Source organism: Microtus oregoni, unplaced genomic scaffold (genome assembly GCF_018167655.1).
Source record: "Microtus oregoni isolate MIOR12 unplaced genomic scaffold, Mior012 000005F_ref0000423, whole genome shotgun sequence".
Lineage (NCBI taxonomy): Eukaryota > Metazoa > Chordata > Mammalia > Rodentia > Cricetidae > Microtus > Microtus oregoni.
Genome location: NW_024543064.1, coordinates 25,654,692 through 25,672,022, shown reverse-complemented (window position 1 = coordinate 25,672,022; position 17,331 = coordinate 25,654,692). Strand labels below are relative to the sequence as shown.

Here is a 17,331-nt window from a genome sequence, read left to right as displayed (position 1 = left end):
CCCAAAGACAGTACGTGCAGTAGGATCAAAAACCCACTGCCATTGTTCTTGAGTTCTCATCTTTAGATGTTTTGACACAGTGTGTATACCAGGATGGCTTTGGAATAATGAACCTAAACTAGGTGGTGGTGGTACAAGCCTTAAATCCTAGAACTTGGGAGGTAGAGGTATAGGTGGAGCTCTCTGAGTTTGAAGCCAGCCTGGTCTACAGAGTGAATTCTAGCACAGTCAGAGCTACACAGAGAAACCCTGTTTCAAAAAACAAACAAACAAACAAACAAACAAAAAACAAACAAAATGAAATAAAAAAGAAGGAATGAACCTCCTTCTACAGTTTGGAGGGCTGAGAGAACAGACGTGTGGCAACATGCCCTGCTTGACTGACATCTGTTCACACGGGTCTACTGAAACCCTCCAATTGTTCTACTCAAATGCTTTCTTTATGCATTCTCATCTGCCTTTCTTCACTTCCACAGAGCTGGCTATTGCATATAGACTTTAAATTTTCATTATTTTATGTGCACTACATGTGTGCAGTACCCTCAGAAGCCAGAAGAGGGTAGCAGATCCTTTGGTACTGTATTTTCTGATGGCTGTGTGCCACTATGTGGGTGCTGGGAATTGAATCTAGGTCATCTGGAAGAGTACCCAACACTCATAACTGCAAAGCCATCTCTTCAGGCCCTGCTTCTAGACTTTAAAAGTACTTTTGTATCCACCTCTGTTAGGCACGGAGTCACAAGTTACAGAGTATAAAGCCCCTTGTGAAAGATGATCTGGGAAGACAGCACAGTCGGTAAAACGCTTGCTTTTCATGGTCCCCAGAACCCATGTTTAAAAACAAAACAAAGTCAAAGAAAAAGTTAATAACAAGGCCCGGCGGTGGTGGCGCACGCCTTTAATCCCAGCACTCGGGAGGCAGAGGCAGGCGGATCTCTGTGAGTTCGAGACCAGCCTGGTCTACAAGAGCTAGTTCCAGGACAGGCTCCAAAACCACAGAGAAACCCTGTCTCGAAAAACAAAACAAAACAAAACAAAACAACAACAACAACAACAAAAAAGTTAATAACAAAACTAGTCATAGTGACGAGTGCTTGAAACCCCAGTGCTGAGGTGGCAGAAACAGATGGGTCGCTGGGGTTCACTGGCCAGCCAGCCAAACCTACTTGTTGAACTCCAGGCCAGTGACAGACACTTCTTCCTCAACAATAGTGGCTAGTGTCTGGAGAACACCAGAGATTGTCCCCTGACCTCCACACGCGTGCGCAAACATGTGAGGAGCAGGCCCAAACACATGTTCTCACACACCCACCTCAAAGACGGTGACAGCAGAGCCAGAGTGAGCTCTGAACGACTACACAGGTCAAACTCCCAGGAAGCTGGTTTGGAGAGCCGTTAGTGTTTGCTTAGACAGCCGTTGTCCTTACTGATCCTGGAGATGGGTGTTCTCTGTCGGAAGCAAACCTATGTGATTGACCAGTAAGTCCCAGGGCAGCAGCAAGGTGCCAGGGGTCGTCAGTAGACAGCTGTTGGATGGACAAATGAAAACTCCACCACGCTCTTCATCTATTTTATTTCTGTGCTTAACAATTTAAACTTTAAAGATGTATTTAGTGTGTGTGAGGGTGGGGGATAGCGCACCCAGGTGCCTCAATGCTCGTGTGGAGGTCAGGGGCAGCTTGGGAAAGTCAGTTTCTCCTACCACGTGGGTCTTGGGGATCCAACTCACCAACTCAGTCATCAGGCTTGGCCGCGGGCACCTATACCTGCTGAGCTGTCTCACCCCTAGACTCTCAATTTTAAAGCACAGCTCTTTGGCAACCGCCTTGACAGATAAGAAGAACTATATACTAAATGTCCCTGCTCATTCTAAGATGCCTTCCGGTTTACAAAATTCATCTTAGAACTGACAGGGCATGGAGGTACCTTTTAGCATCCTACATGATGGCTGTGCTTACGCTCCATGGGAAATGAGACATTTCTCTCGGTTCTACTAAGTGTTCCTGGACCAACTTTCTATCTTACTTTCTCTGACATCTGCTCTTGGCTGAATGAGCGCTGGGCATGAATTGTCTGCAACCTCGGCTCATGACTGAAGGGACAATGGAGTGGTCTCGTAGGCGGCAAGATAGTTGGCCAGTTTGTTCATCTTCCACTAGACTACTCGGTTTCCCATGGGAGAAGGGCTCTCCAGGCCCCTTTATGTCATTTATGTAGTGTGTCACCTTAAAACATCTCCCTGGGGAATGGGCGTGGGCTTCATACCAGATTCTTGCTTGTTAGGGCCGGCGATTTCTACCTTTTGTACCTCAGTTTGTCTGGTTACTCAGGGAGGAAAGCCAGTGACCCCAAAGAGACACACAGAGAGATACACAGAGGAAAGCCAGTGACCCCAAAGAGACACACAGTTGCTGAGGGACGTTAACTCAGAACCACTCCCAAGGGTGGTGGACTGTCTTTCAAGCCTCGAAGCCCACACCTTAAGTTTTCAGAACCAGGCAAGGTGAGGATGTAGATCGCCCTCTACCCCAACTTAGAGCTCCTGAGGCAGCGTGCCCTCGCACCCTCCGGGAAAGTCAGAATCCAGAGCCCGCCCTTCCCCCATCTCCTCAGCCTCTCCTCCTGCGGCTTCCCCACGCGGCCCCCTCCCCCCCATTACAGCATCGCTCTGGGCGCCAAGACGGATTCCAGCCAGGGACTGCTGCAGTCAGCTCTCCGCACTTCTGCAGCCTGTGTCTTGGTTCTGCAGCTTCGCGCTGTGCTTCGGACAGTCCCCTTTCCCTCCTCTACCCCACCCCGCTATGGCACAGCCCCTGGCTCGGGGCCCAGAGGTGGGCGGGCACAGTGGGTACGGGTGGGGCCCCCAGCTAGGACGGCAGGTATAGCGGGGTTCTCCCGGCACACTGGGGATTGCCTCCACCGGCGGACTGTGGGTGAGGGACGCCTGTCAGTGACTCGGAGGCCGGGCACAGCGCCCCGCCCTGGCAGAGGTGGGGCAAAAGGGCTAGGGTGCGGTGGGGGGGGGGGGGGGGGACTCCTAGAGCCCAGGCCAAGAGCCGAAGTCAGGGAGCATACCCGGGAAACTAAGGACAGTAGCCTAAGAGGACGTGCCTGGGAGGGGGAGGCTGTGTGTGACATTCAGGGTGTGACTGCCTCGGTGAGGCTGTGTGTCTCCTTAGCCACCCGCGCTCTGGGCTTGGGTACCCGTGCCTAGGTCTGCTGTGCGCGGTTGTGACACCGAATGTGCTGGTTCCTGGGTCCTCAGTGCACACCGACCCGGGAGACCTCATTGGCACCCCGGAGCTGGGCCTCCCCGGCGCTGTCGCTCAGTGACGCGGGCGCTCCTCCAGGACCGCGGCGGTCGCCCGCCGGCTGTGACCTCGGTCCTCGCGGGGCCGCTGCGGGGGCGGGGAGCGCAGTCCCCCTCCCTGTCGCGGGCTCCTGGCTCGGCCGCCCTGCGCGGGGGCGGGGGCGGGGGCGGAGCGCGCGGGCGGGATCCCCCCCGCCTCCCCGTCCTGGTCCCCGGGAAATCCAGCCTCCGTGGCTTGGCCGCCTCCGGCTCCCGCTCCCGCGGCCGCTCAGCGCTCGCTCGGGGCTCCGCAGCCCGCGCGGCCCCTTAGCTGGGGACTCCGCAGTGCCGGGTCCCGGAGCTGCACTCGCGCCCGCAGTCGTAGCGCCCCCGGCCCGGGCCGCCGGCACCATGTAACCCCGGCCGGAGCCCGACCGGGCCAGGTAAGCGGCTGGGAGGGGTGGGAACCGGGCCGCGCTTGCCGCGCCCTCTGCAGCGCCCCCCAGGCTCGGCCGGGTTGCAGCCCCGGCGCCGCCCACGCCCGGGGCTCTGGCGGCTTGGGCTCGGGCCCCGCGATGGGGGGAGGGGTTGGGCCTCAGCGACCGCCCCCGACCTCACCCTGGGCCTGGAGGCCGGCGTGCCTGACCCCAGGGACGGGTTGGGGACCACGCGCTCCGCAGACGTGCTGTCCCGGCCGGGGCCGCGGGAGGCCAGCCAGTGCCCGCCCAGCCCTTGCCCGGCTGGAACGGAAGCTTGGATCTGGGAGGGAGATTGGCTGTGGGGGGAAGTCGTGGTGTTGGGGAGATCCAGAGAGAAGTTTCCTCTGCAGGTGTGTGAGCGAGCGTGCGTGTGTCTGTGATGAGGGTGTCGCCGTGTGGGTCTGTGGGTGAGTGTAATGCAGTGAGCGTGCAGGGTGTTACCGTCCATGAATCTGTCGACATATGTGTGGATGAGTGTGTGCTGTCACAGTGTGGCTGTGGATGTAGGTGTCTGAGTGTGTATGAATGGACGTGCATGTGCGACTACCTCTGTGAATGGGTCTGGGTATGTTGTACTGTGTGACTGTGGGAATTTATCCAAGCAGGGTTCACCCACACCTGGGCTTTGCCTCGCCCCCATTCCTGGTGGGACTAGCATGGGAAGATCATACTTTTCCGAGGTCAGATCGCCCCCTCCCTCCAGGGTCTTCTTAGACATAGACCAGAGCTCCTGGGGCACCTTCTGCGATGCCGCTGGTGTCTTTTCCGCATGCTGGGTCCCTGCTGGTGGTGAGCTGTGGTACCGGTGTGTGGGAAATGTTTTTTTTTTGGGGGGGGGGAGTTGCTAGAAGCTGGTGTCATTTCAGTAAAGACCCCTTAGAGTCAGACACTGAGGAAGCCAGGAGGAACATCTACCTTGTTAACACTGGAGCAGTTTGGCTTTCTCCTAGAGTTCCAAGCCCCACATTTCCGAGTTCTGGGTCATTGGCTTAGCTCACGGTTCCAGGTGGGTCTGTACTTACCTTCTTGAAGTAGTAATACAAGTATCAGTCTAGGACTTTTGAAAATGCTCCTCTTTCATCTCTTGTTTCTCCAGCTGCCTTGGAAGCAGATTGGGCTGTCAGGTTAGCCATATGAAATTGACAGTATTCAACTGTTTCTTTTTTTTTTTAACCTGCAAAAACAACCATTCCACATGGTTCAAACTAATATGATGCCAATTTAAAGAAGAGAATGTTGAGGTTAGGGGGGTGGGTTTCATTTCTCCCGATCACACATTGCTAGGCAGCGGTAGAGAAAAATCCTCACCGAGGTCTTCCATTGACCCGAGGAACCCAGCTAGGCCCAGGTTTAGAGACTAGTACTTTCTAGTGTGTTTTCTCGGACACTGGATCACTGCCCTCCACTTCTCTACACTATCCCCTGAGTGCGGGGTCTACTTCTGTACCCAGCTGTCAGTGCCTAAAAGAGAGAGATGCGGGAGAAGCGAGGAGGGAGGGGAGGGAGAGCTTCGTGAGTTGGCAGTGAATCAGGGTCTAAAAAGAGAGCTGGGAGGGCTAGGGTGGCAGGTGTTTCTAAAAGAAACGTGAACATAGGATGAACAGCCTCAGATGCAGCCCCCACACCCCCCCCACTGCCCCACTGATCTGGCAGGCAGTGCCCACTGCATTTTGTGCCAGGGGGCTCACATCCAAGGAATGAGCTTGCATGAAACTGTAGAATGATAGCCAGAGGAAGAGCCTTGCAGTTGAGTTGGTCCAATCTCTTAATTACAGATTGGGGAATCTGAAAGAGAGGAGACCTAGTCAAGGTCACACAATGAACCTGTGGATTCCTAGGCTAGTGCTTCCCCAGGTAATTTCCTAACCTTCACATTCTCCCCTGGAACTCCTCACCCCCTTAAGAGCTGAGTGTGGATGTGGGTAGAGGATGAAGACTCAGTATGTCTAAGGCTGTCAATCTGTCAACCTGGGACTCTTCTCAGAACAGAGGAGCCTACAGGTATTCCTGGGAATGGGGATGCCTGGCAGACCCACCATAGAGGAAGGTGGTGGCCTTGTCTTAGTTCCAGCTGGCTAGGAGCTGCTGCTGCTCTAGGCCCAACTTCAGACTTCTTTCTTTCAGTGCCTGCTTCAGCATCTGCCTGGCATGTAGCATCTCTTCCAGCTGATGTTGGCGCTTCAGGGGGCCGGGCTCATTTTTCTTCACCCCACACAGTTTCTGATCCATTTTGCCTCTAGCTGGGCTGATAGTTTTTTTTTTTTTTGTTTGTTTGTTTTTAAAACCTTCCTGGGCTTCTGATGGGTAGAGAAACTTCTGAGCTTTGTCTGATTTAGAAAGGACATGCAGCTACCTGAACCCTTTCTGACCGAGGCTTCCAGGAGTGTGGAGCAAATGGTAAGCACAATTGTCCTCGTTGTCACTGCTGAGGGGCTTTCTGTTTGAGGTGTCTGAAATGAAAGGGGGGGGGGGGAAGGCTATAATCACGAAGCTTTTCGCTTCCAAAGACTTTCCCAGGGTCTTCCTATCCCGGTGGTCAAGAGGCCTTCCCAGATTCTGATTTCTATCCCCCTTGGGGGAGTCCAAGCCTTGTTTCTCTGTGGGGGGTTGGAAGAACAGCTGTGTACCCTCCACTCTGCAAGCATCGTGTCTGAATTCCCTCTTTTTCCACCCCCTTCAGTCTGAAGGCTGCTGGCTCAGCGGGGGCCTCCTGCCGTCTAGGGAGTCTGGGTTTGAGCTGGGGTGAGGCAGTGGCACCATCGTTATGGTAACAAGCTGCCAGCTCATCGTTGCTAATAACTTGTCGGGCCCCTGGGCTCAGCGCAGCATCCTTTCCCACTAGTGCTTCTTCCCATGTTACAGACAGAAAAAGTGAGGCTTATGCAGGAGGGGTCTGTGAAGAGGAGAATCTGAGACCGTTGGGTGGCCTTTTCCTTCGGTCTCTATCTGGAGAGCCATGGGCAAAGAGGTGAGGTTGCTTGGGAGCTGAGTTCCAAAGGTGATTGCTCAGGTTTGATTTCTTGGGGTGTTAATAGACCTGTGCTTGCATAAACTTGTACATGCTAGCTGACTTGTTCCTGTGCATATTAGACGACAGCCCACAGGCAAGCATGTTCCAAGCATCAGTGCACACTAGTGTATGAATACTGCTTCTCCCATCTGCACATAAGGCACCCAAGAAATCTGGGTTTGTGGGGGTGTCCAGGTATGTGGGTGGGGATCTGATCTTTTCCTGATGCAGCTTCAAAGTATCTTGCTAACAAAGGGACAGGATGGTCCCAGGGTTTTTCTTCTTCCTTCCAGTCCAGAGCTCAGAAGGGAGTGGGCTGGGATGGTAGACGGGACCCAAGCCCTCGGCTTTAGAAGGCTTCTGCCTCTGTGCCCTTTGAGCTCAGGTAGCCCCTGCTGCCCCCCACTCTCTGTTCTCTCTCATCCTCTCCTCTTCCTGTGTGTAAATATTAAAGAGCTGAGCCTGCAGGGCTGATGTAGACATGGGGAGAGCATGAAATTAAAAAGGATTCCCTCGCCCCCATCCCAACACCCCCGCCCCGCAGTCCCCCGCTCCAGTTTCTTCCCCTTTCTCTTCCCCTCACTCAGTGGTTCCACATGCCTCTCCTCCCCCCAGTCCAGATGGGAGCTGGCTCCTGCAGAAAGGGGGTTCAGAACAGGGTGTGGGGAGCTACCTCTCAAGGCCTCCTCCCAGCACATCTGCCTACAGGGCTGAGAGCCCCCACGTGAGTATTTATTTTGTTTTGGGGTGGTGGTTAAGAAGGAAAGAGCCTTCTGGAGCCAGCTGTGAGTGGTGCTGAGTGGCTCAGGCCTGAAAGGAGGTGGGTGGGGTCCTCTTTCTAGGCTTCTTGAGGGAAGCTCCAGGTCTGGATTCCTTTTCTCTCTTGAGACTTTCAGGGGAGGGAGTGTGTTCAGGTGTGTAGGTGCACCGGAACAAGGGTGGGAGAGGGGTTTCGGTGGATGAAGCTTCTCTTTTGATTTCTGGGTTTCCGAAAACCCAGCCAGAGTGACTGCAGGAGCTGTCCTCAGTGCTGAACGAGACTCCGGAGACGCGCTCCTCTGAGCTGTCCCGGGTGCTGAAAAAGGTTGGGTGAGCTGATGGAGAGATGCCTGGACAGTCCTGAGGGTTCACTAGAAAAAGTCTCCCAGGTGACCCATTTTCCAAGGACAGAGTCCTGGATAAAAATATATATATTCTGAGGTCATTTTTAGGAATTTAGGTCTCATAGTTTTTAGTGGCATTTGGTAGAAGGACTTTCTTTTCCGTATCTGAGTTCACCTTCCTCTTTCTAAAGCCATCGGACTGTTAGTGTGGGACTGGGAAGGGGCAATGCAATTGTGTGGCTGCGAGCTTTCTCTGAGATCATCATAGTACAGCAAGCTTAATGACTCTGCCCAAGCCTTTTTTCCTTTTGAGCCCCAGAAGTTCAGACTCAAGTCAGTCAGAGTTTGAGTCTGGCCAGGTAGACCTCAGGATATAGTCAGGATAATGGATAGGCCACTTGGTGCCAACCTGCTAACCATAACTTTAGACTTGAGAGCAGGAACCCTAAAATATTCTGCAAGCCTGCTTGTGCGCTGCCCATCCCCAGTCCTAGCTCGAAGCATCATTTGGGAGAGACTTTTGTTGGGGAGGAAGATTTCTCAGCAAAGGATTCGAGGAGTGGGTGGGGTTGTTCAGTGCCATGGAGAAGAGAAGGAGGAGGCTACTGGAGACAGGGCAGCAGGGAAAAGGGAAGATCTGGGGGAGTAAAGAATGTTCAAATGGAAGGACGAGGTCTGGGTTTCAATACTCGTCTTCTCTCAATAGCTTTTCCCCTACTGACCTGCAGTCAGGGTCATGTGCAGTATCTGGGTTCAAGGGAATAGAGCAAGGTGTTATTTCTCCAGGTCCCTCTTTTTGTCATCCCTGGGGGATGAGAGCCAAATGTCAGGACATGCAGATGAGGCTGTGGGGGAACTACAGGCAGGAGGGGTTGGATGGCAGCTCACCTCCCATCCCCAAGAGCACAATCAAATATTCAAATGGAATCCTTCTGAGGGGGAGGGGCAGGGAAAGGTTTCCAGATGCCTCTGGGCAGACATTGGGTGTGGCAGGAAGTTCAGGACGAGGGAGAGATTTCCTGAGGTCTCGCACAAAACCAGTCTTCTCCCGGACAGGACTCCTGGTTAACTAGGGGCCCCGTCACCCGTCATGTTTTTGATGTAACCCATCAAGATGATTCCTCCTTCTTGAGCTGCTTCAGAGAAGCTGAGTTTTCGTATGCTTGTGGGTGCTGGGAGGTGGTGGGTGTGGGTGTGGGTGCCTGTTTGGGGAGGGGAGGTGTTTGTGCTCCACTCGGCTCCCTTGGTTACATAACAGCTTTGATAAGACTTTACTTTGGAGCTGCTGCCGCTGCCTGAAGCAGTCACCCCTCCACCCCCTCACGGACTGCTCGGTGTCCACCCCCTTCTCCCTGGCCCCTTAGAGAGTCCCTGCTATTCATGATCCAGTGTTCTAACAGTTGCTTCTCTGCCAGGAGGTGTCCACAGCTTGCCTTCCTGTCCCTGAGTGGCTCCTGTTGTGAAATACTTGCTTTTATTATTTTGAGCCTGGGTCATCCCCTTTACAGTTCTGAGCTAGTTTCCTGGTTAAGGCCCTCAGACTGCCTTGGGAAACTCGACACCATGGAACTGTCCTGTAGGGAAGAAGAGGGCTGTCCCAGGAGGCTTCAGGACACAAACTAGCTCATTGATTGTTCGTCCCCTGCTTTCAATATCTTCACTATGTTTGGGAGTGGAGAAACATCTCCAGAAGTGCTAAGAGGGATGTGCAGTTAAGGGGCTGTGTGTGTGGTGGTGGGCTGCCTCTTGAATCGGAGGAGTTATACCAACTTTATTGTTATCCTCACCCAAGTTGTCTAAGCAGATACTCTTTTTTTCCCTTAGGCATAGAACAAGGGAATTTCAGAGGCTTTCTCTAAAATGCCTTTCCCCGAGTGAAGAGGGAATGGGATGTGACCAGGAGTTGGGTATATGTACCTTGTAGCTAACAGGAACATCTTTGCAAATGGAGAGGTAGGGCGCTTGCAAGTTGTGAGTGTAAAGTTTGTGAAGTTACTGGGAAACAGGATGGTGGGTTTCTCTGTGGGTAAGGTGGAAGCCTGTGGAGGATCTGTGAGTGGGTCTGTGATGGTGTCGATACACATTTGTGTCTATCCATGTGGGCACTCAATACCTGAGTGTATGTATGACTTCGTATGCATCCATTTACATACGTGGTAGGTATGTGGCTATGAAGGCAGCTAAGCTAGCAGGTGGGTGTGTGATACGCTCATCCAGGGATACAGATGTGTGGCCATGTGTCTGTGAACATGGATGGAAGGCTGCATAGATCCTTAAATATAAGTATGTGTATGTGTGTACTTAATTATTTAGAAACATGTAGGGTGGTGGCATGGTGGCGCCTTTAATCCCAACACTCAGGAGGCAGAGACAGGCGAATTTCTGTGAGTTCCAGGCCAGCCTGGTCTACAAGAGCTACTTCCAGGACAGACTCCAAAGCTACAGAGAAACCCTGTCTCGAAAAACCAAAAAAAAAAAAAAATTTAGGAACATATGAATAAATGTGCATAAAGTTGATTCATAGAGAAGACAGATATTGAATTTGACTCAACATTGGCTCCGTTCAAAAGTTATTTCCCCATAGCTTGAACTTGGTCCACTCTGATGCCTATGGCTCTTCTCCAGAAAGCAGGTCTTTCAAATTTCATGCCATCTAGTTCCTATCACCATTCATATGAAGACAGTTTGCAGAGGGAAATCGTGAAGACAGCTGTGAAGGAGGTCTGGTCCTGATGTTGTCCAGATGCTGTGATGTTTAGGGTGTATGTGGGAAAGTGTGAGAGGAGAAACATCAACACCACTCAGAGGTTTCATGAATTAGGAACAAGTTGGGTGTGACAGAGGAAGAGGGCAGGGGATATTTAGGAGGCCCAGTTTATGTGTCTATATGTGTATACATTCAGGTGCCCATATGGGTCCTGTGGCAATGTATGTATTACTTATCTGTGGTACTGTATGCACATTTAACGTACGTGTGATTTCTAATATGCATATGACAACAAATCTGTAGGAGTACACAGACAATGCCCATAAATGTTAGCATACACACATATGTGAGTAGAGTGTATAAAATATCCCAGTATACGGTAACAGTGTCCTGATGGCAACTGGCACCCATAAGCCTCTGTATCTCACACACTCGTGGTTTTTTTTGTTTGGTTTTGTTTGGTTTTGAGAGAGAGTCTCACTCTGTAGTTCAGGATGACACAGAACTCGGTATGTAGCCCACGATGGCTGTAGAGCCGTGGCAGTCTTCCTGTCTCAGTCTTCCGAGTGTTGAGATTACAGGTGTGAGCCACCATTCCCAGCTCCTCCAAGGCTGGCGTTAGCTCATCCAAGGCTGGCGTTAGCTCATCCAAGGCTGGCGTTAGCTCATCTGCAGCCTTTTTCCGTCACATGTGCCTCACTCAGGGCACGCATTCGCTCAGCCGGTGTCTGCTTTACGCCGACAATTTTCCACAGGCTGTACTTGACACTCAAGAAGATCCTCAACTTCAAGTGACTTACAATCTAAGGAGGAGGAGTGGAGGCCCGTGAGCACAATGGGCGCCACGAACACCAGGAGGAGGTTAGGTCAGCTCTGGAGTGGGAGGGAACAGTTCGGCAAAGACCCAAAGAAGCTAAAGCTTAAAAGGGACAAAAGCATTTGGCAGGTGAGCAGCTGAGGGAAAAGTCATTTATGGAGCAAGAAGCTGGCCGGCGAGATGGCTCAGTGGGTAGAGGTACTTGCCACCATGCCTGTAGAGTCCAGTCTCCAGGACCTACATGGTGGAAGGAAAGAACTGCCTCTCTTAGGTCCTCTGTCCTCTGCATGCGCACTGTGCACATAAGCGAATAAATAAGTACGTAAGAAATAAGCATAAACATAATTATCAAAAAGAAATGCCCCAACTGGTCTCCTACCTCTACCCTTGCTCCATGGATTCAGGAGCTGGAATAAGGTAAAGCCATTCTTTCTTCCCTCCCTCCCTCCCTCCCTCCCTCCCTCCCTCCCTCCCTTCCTCTCTTTCTTCCTGCTTCTCCCACCCCTTTTTGAGACAGGTCTCAATCAAGCTGGCCTCAGACTTGCTAAGTAGCAGAGGATGACCTTGAACTTGCGATTCCCCCAGCCAGCCTCTACCTCCTGAATGCTGGGATTACAGGGACTCAGCACCATGATAGATTTTCTGTAGTGCTGGGGGTTCAGTGCAAGGCTTTGTGCATGCGAGGCAGGCACTCCACCAGCTGAGTGGCTTCTCCAGCCATGGCCGTGTTTTCCCTCTCACTGGGAGTGACATCCGGAGTGCCTAGTGGTCAAGGCCCGATTGTCGTGTGTCAGATCATCACCCATCGCCCCCCTGGTCCCAAAGGGCTTCCTTTGCATCCCACAAAGAAGCTGGAAAATCCCACCTTGAGGCTTGATGCTCTCCTTCCTGTCAGCCTGAGATGCTCTTTTTAGACATTCATGCCACTTCCTCCCTCACTGTCTTCAAATCTTGGCTCAGAAGTGTCTTCTCTGCGAGGCCTCCCTCCCCAGCAGTCTAACTTAAATAGCCCTTGCCACTCTACCCCCTCACCCCAGTTCATCTATATTTTAAATTTTCACTCACCACCGCCAGCTACCTCACATGTTGGCTTCCGATCTCACTCTCTTCCCCAGACCATAACTTTCCTGTGGATGGGAGCGTCATCTGCGTGGCTCACTGTGTTACTGCCTGTGTGGGTAACCGTCTCTGGTTCCGAGGTGGGCACTTGCAGTTTATTTGTGACGAATTATAAAGGGATCACATTAGATGCCCATAGGATGCCCATAGATCAAGGTGTGAGGCAGGGGGACCAGTTGGGGTGCTGTTGTGATAGCCTTGGTGAGACATTAGAATGAGGGCGGACTGATGTAGAGCGCTACCCATGGAGGAGGAGGAGGAAAAGAGACATAGTATACACACGTATGTACATACCCACATACACATCCATGTGCACACATGTATTTTAGTCAGTCATACTTGCTCCCTTTGGGGAAGACTAAGGAGGGAAGTAGACGTGTGTGTGTTGTGTACTGTGTGTATGTCATGACTAATAATACCCCATGAGAAGCTGGACACCCTCCAGTTAACCCTGGCTGCCATTCTCCCTTTTGGATCTTGGCACTACCAACCCACACACGTCTACTTCTGCCAGCCAGGCTGCAGAGGGCTGCTAAGCGGGGTCTCTGTGGTCCCACTGCACCGGTGACGCAAAGCTCCTGCCTTAGGGAGCAGGCTAGATTGTAAGTGGGACCCTGAACAACAGGAAGGACTTTAGCAAATCAGAGCCACAGACATAGCTTTGAAGACAGAGAGAAGGGTGGTAGGAGCTGCGGGTCAGAGAGCTTAGGCAGATCTCGGACTTCCTGCAGTCAGATGTGGTATCCTCCCTGTCCAGTCCACCCTCCTCTTCTGGCAGGATGGGTACCTTAACCAAAGATGCTTAGGAGCTGTTGGCCCCTGGGGTTGTGATGTGAAGTCAGGCCCAGTTCTATAGGACGGTCTGGGGCTTGGCAGTATGGGAGGAATTTCTTTGTGTCTTGACAGATCAGTCCCCTTCTCACAAGAGAGCCAGGGGCTTTGAGCTTGTAATGTAGAATGGGGATCTAAGGTCAGACCTCAGGCAGGACCAATGGGCTGCTAGCAAGACAGGACCAAGACACAGTCTGTGATCCATGCTGATGAGAACTAGAGAAAGAAAAGGGGGTGGTGGGTCACCCTCCCCCTGACCTCTGGGGAAAGGGAGCATTCAAGGCTAAAGATCTTTTTTGAGTGTACCTTCCCCAAACCTCTACACCTAGGGTGGAGCTGCTTTGGAACAGACATGCTGGGACCAGAACCCATTCTAGGTTGTGGGGTGGAGGGGACCTCTATTGCTCCCCTCCGTTTTTGGGGTTAGGGACCCGGTTGCTGCAGCCTCTCCCTTCCCACCTGGGCTGTGAGCTTGGGGGTTGGGCCGAAACAGCCGCCAGAGCCGCCCACCTGCCCGCGGTGTCATGGCAACGACTCTGCCCACGTGGACGAAGAGGAAAGGGAGGAGAAAGAGGAGAGGAGTCGCGACCGACAACGTGAAGATGGGAGGGGGCTTCTCAGGGTCCCTTAGGCTAGGATCCCCACTCCTCAGCTTGGACCAACCCTAACTCCCTTTTCCCTAGAGACCCCAGGGGAGGGTATGGCTGTGTTTCAGTCCTGGCTACAGAATGTGCTTGTCCTTGAGTGGCCTGAGTAATGATGACCTTGGCCTCTTGTGTGTGGACCTTGGCTGGGGTTCTGGGGGACAAGGAGTTTTTGCACATGCACGCTTCTCCATGTCTCCCCATCCAAGTTGGGGGGTGGTGCCTGGGGCTGAGGGGATGAGAGCCCGACCTACTTCTCCATTTTCTCACTATTTTTCAAAAGGAAAATGACCCACTTTTCAACCAATCGGACTGGGGCCTGTTCCCAGGCTGATTTCCGGAGCCCCCCTGCCCAGGCCTCTGCCCCATTCCTCAGCCTCTTTGCCACGTGCTGTACCCGCTTCTAGGGAAAGCAGGTGCACCTATGTGGAGGGGTTCTTCATTGCCATCTGCACTAGGCTTAGGGAAGATCTTGTTCCCATTGGGGGTGGAGGGTGGGCCAAAGCTGGTCTGAGAGAAATCAGCCACTCTGGGCAGACGCTCTTGACTGCCACAGCCCTTGGCATTCTGAGCGTTCCTGCTCCTAGCCCCTGACAGTGCCAGGCTGCACCTCCCATTCCACAGAGTGGCAGGAAGAATTCCGCAGATGGTGGTGGGGCTGTGCCCTCACCCGGTTTGTTTTTAGTGGTTGGTGGTAGCCTGGCTCCTTTAGCTGCTCATTTCCAAACGGGAAGGGAAATCCTTTCTGACTGTCTACTCGTGTGCCTGCTGCACTTCTTCCAAGAGGCCCCTCAAGAAGGGTTCTGCCTGGGCCTTGCTTCTAAGCCCCTCCCCCTCTATGATATTGGTCTGGGCCTCAGAGCCCCTTTCCTCCCTCCCTCAACTATATTGGCCTGGGCTGGCTTGGGGGGTGATTAGGGATTTAATTATTTAGTTTCTCCAGCTCAGTAGATTAATTCCATCCATCACAGGCAGGCCGAGCCTTCTCTCCCTCTTTGGACTGCCTGGCCAACCCCAGAGGAACGGAAGATCATTGCTCACCTGGGCCTAGTATTGGATCTGGGAACAATGGATAAAGTTCTTGTTGGGGGAGGATTTGATGTATGGCATTGATCAGATGTGGGTGCCTATGAGTTGTTGACACATAGAGCTGTCCTAGGGAGATAAGCGTGTGGACATATGTGTCATGCTTACATCTCTGCAGCTTGTAGGCACCCAGACATCCGTGTCTTTTGGGGGATAATGCAGCCATGGATGTACCCATGTGGGAACAGTGTCTTTAGACACTAAGTGTCCAGGATTCTGTGTGAGCACAAGTGCTGACTGTGGCCCTTAACATCTGGATGAACATGAGGTTAAAGGTGAGTGGACAGTTTGAGGTACCTGTGTGATCATGTATGAGGGAGAAATGGAAGGGGTGGAGCTTTCCTAGGTAAGAGCTGAGCCAGACCTACAAAGAGGGGTCTATCTGCTGATGTCATCAGAGGACTTGACTCAGAAAGATATTTTTGATACGTACCTTTTCAGTCTGCATTCAGTCTCCTAGAGGTTGAGAGGGTCGGCCCTATAGTCTACCATGGTGTCACCTCAAGCAGTTTTCTTTACATCCTAAGCCTCAGTTTCCTCATCTGTAAGATGGGAGAGGTGATGGCGCCTACCATGGGCAGCTGTGATGAGTGTGAGATGGGAGAGGTGATGGCACCTACCATGGGCGGCTGTGATGACCGTGTGAGATGGGAGATGACGGTGTCTACCACGGGCGGCTGTGATGACCGTGTGAGATGGGAGATGACGGTGTCTACCATGGGCAGCTGTGATGACCATGTGAGATGGGAGAGATGACGGTGTCTACCATGGGCGGCTGTGATGAGTGTGAGATGGAGATGACGGTGTCTACCATGGGCGGCTCTGATGAGTGTGAGATGGGAGAGGTGATGGCGCCTACCATGGGCAGCTGTGATGAGTGTGAGATGCAGATGACGGTGTCTACCTTGGGCGGCTGTGATGGGTGTGAGATGGAGATGACGGTGTCTACCATGGGCGGCTGTGATGACCGTGTGAGATGGGAGAGGTGATGGCGCCTACCATGGGCAGCTGTGATGAGTGTGAGATGGAGATGACGGTGTCTACCATGGGCGGCTGTGATGGGTGTGAGATGGAGATGACGGTGTCTACCATGGGCGGCTGTGATGACCGTGTGAGATGGGAGATGACGGTGTCTACCATGGGCGGCTGTGATGACCGTGTGAGATGGGAGATGACGGTGTCTACCATGGGCAGCTGTGATGACCGTGTGAGATGGGAGAGATGATGGTGTCTACCATGGGCGGCTGTGATAACTGAGATGATGCTTTTCCTCTATACTATTTACCACCGTGCCTGTGTGGTTACAGCATTCAGAGAGTTGAACTGAACATGAGTGGTGGCGCACTTCTGTATTCCCAGTACTTGGGATGCTGAGGCAGAGGGATTATAAACTGATGAGTTGGAGCCCCGCTTGGGCTATACATTGAGTTACAGGCCACCCTAAGCTGTATATAGTTAGATGTCTCAGAAAACAAATCTGGAGGCTGTAGAGATGGCCCCATGGTTAAGAGCACTCACTGCTCCTGTAGAAGACTGGGATTGGATTCCCAACACGCACACCAGATGGCTCATAACTGATTGTAACTCCAATGTCTTCTTTTGTCCTCTGTGAGCATTGCACATATGTGGTGCACATGCTGACAGTTTTACACACATTCACATAGGTAAAGATAATGAATGAATGAATGAATTAATGAGTAGTTTTTAAAATAGCTGGGCACAGAGGTGCACAGCTTTGGAGAAGCAGAGGTAGGCAGATTGTTGGGATGTGTGTGTGATGGTGCTGGGGATCGAACCTGAGCCGTGTGGATCCTAGACGAGTGTTTACCACTGCCCTACCACCCAGCCTAGCTTGTTGTGATTTTTGATTTTTTTTTTTTTGTTTTTTGGTTTTTGGTTTTTCGAGACAGGGTTTCTCTGTGGTTTTGGAGCCTGTCCTGGATCTAGCTCTTGTAGACCAGGCTGGTCTCGAACTCACAGAGATCCGCCTGCCTCTGCCTCCCGAGTGCTGGGATTAAAGGCGTGCGCCACCACTGCCCGGCTGAGTTTTGATTTTTTGAGGTCAGCCTGGTCTACCTAAGTTCCAGACTAACCAGGGATACATAGTGAGACTCTTGTCTTTTTTTTTTTGTTTTTTTTGTTTTTTTTTTTTGTTTTTCGAGACAGGGTTTCTCTGTGGCTTTGGAGCCTGTCCTGGAACTAGCTCTGTAGACCAGGCTGGTCTCGAACACACAGAGATCCATCTG

The 17,331-nt window shown here is 52.3% G+C and overlaps 1 protein-coding gene across 4 annotated transcripts in view; it reads left to right on the top strand.

Moving 5' to 3' along the window:
• Positions 1-2,873: 2,873 nt before the first annotated feature.
• The window catches only part of Dlgap3 (DLG associated protein 3), a 65,104-nt gene continuing 50,646 nt past the window's right edge, over positions 2,874-17,331 (top strand). Inside the window, exon 1 of one of the 4 annotated variants that reach the window (XM_041651215.1) lies at positions 2,874-2,990. The gene's annotated coding sequence lies outside the window, so the exon portion shown is untranslated. Of the gene's footprint in view, positions 2,991-3,033; positions 3,733-6,084; positions 6,166-7,113; positions 7,503-17,331 lie in introns of those variants that run through there. The other 3 variants (XM_041651211.1, XM_041651214.1, XM_041651212.1) reach the window with 3 other exon arrangements.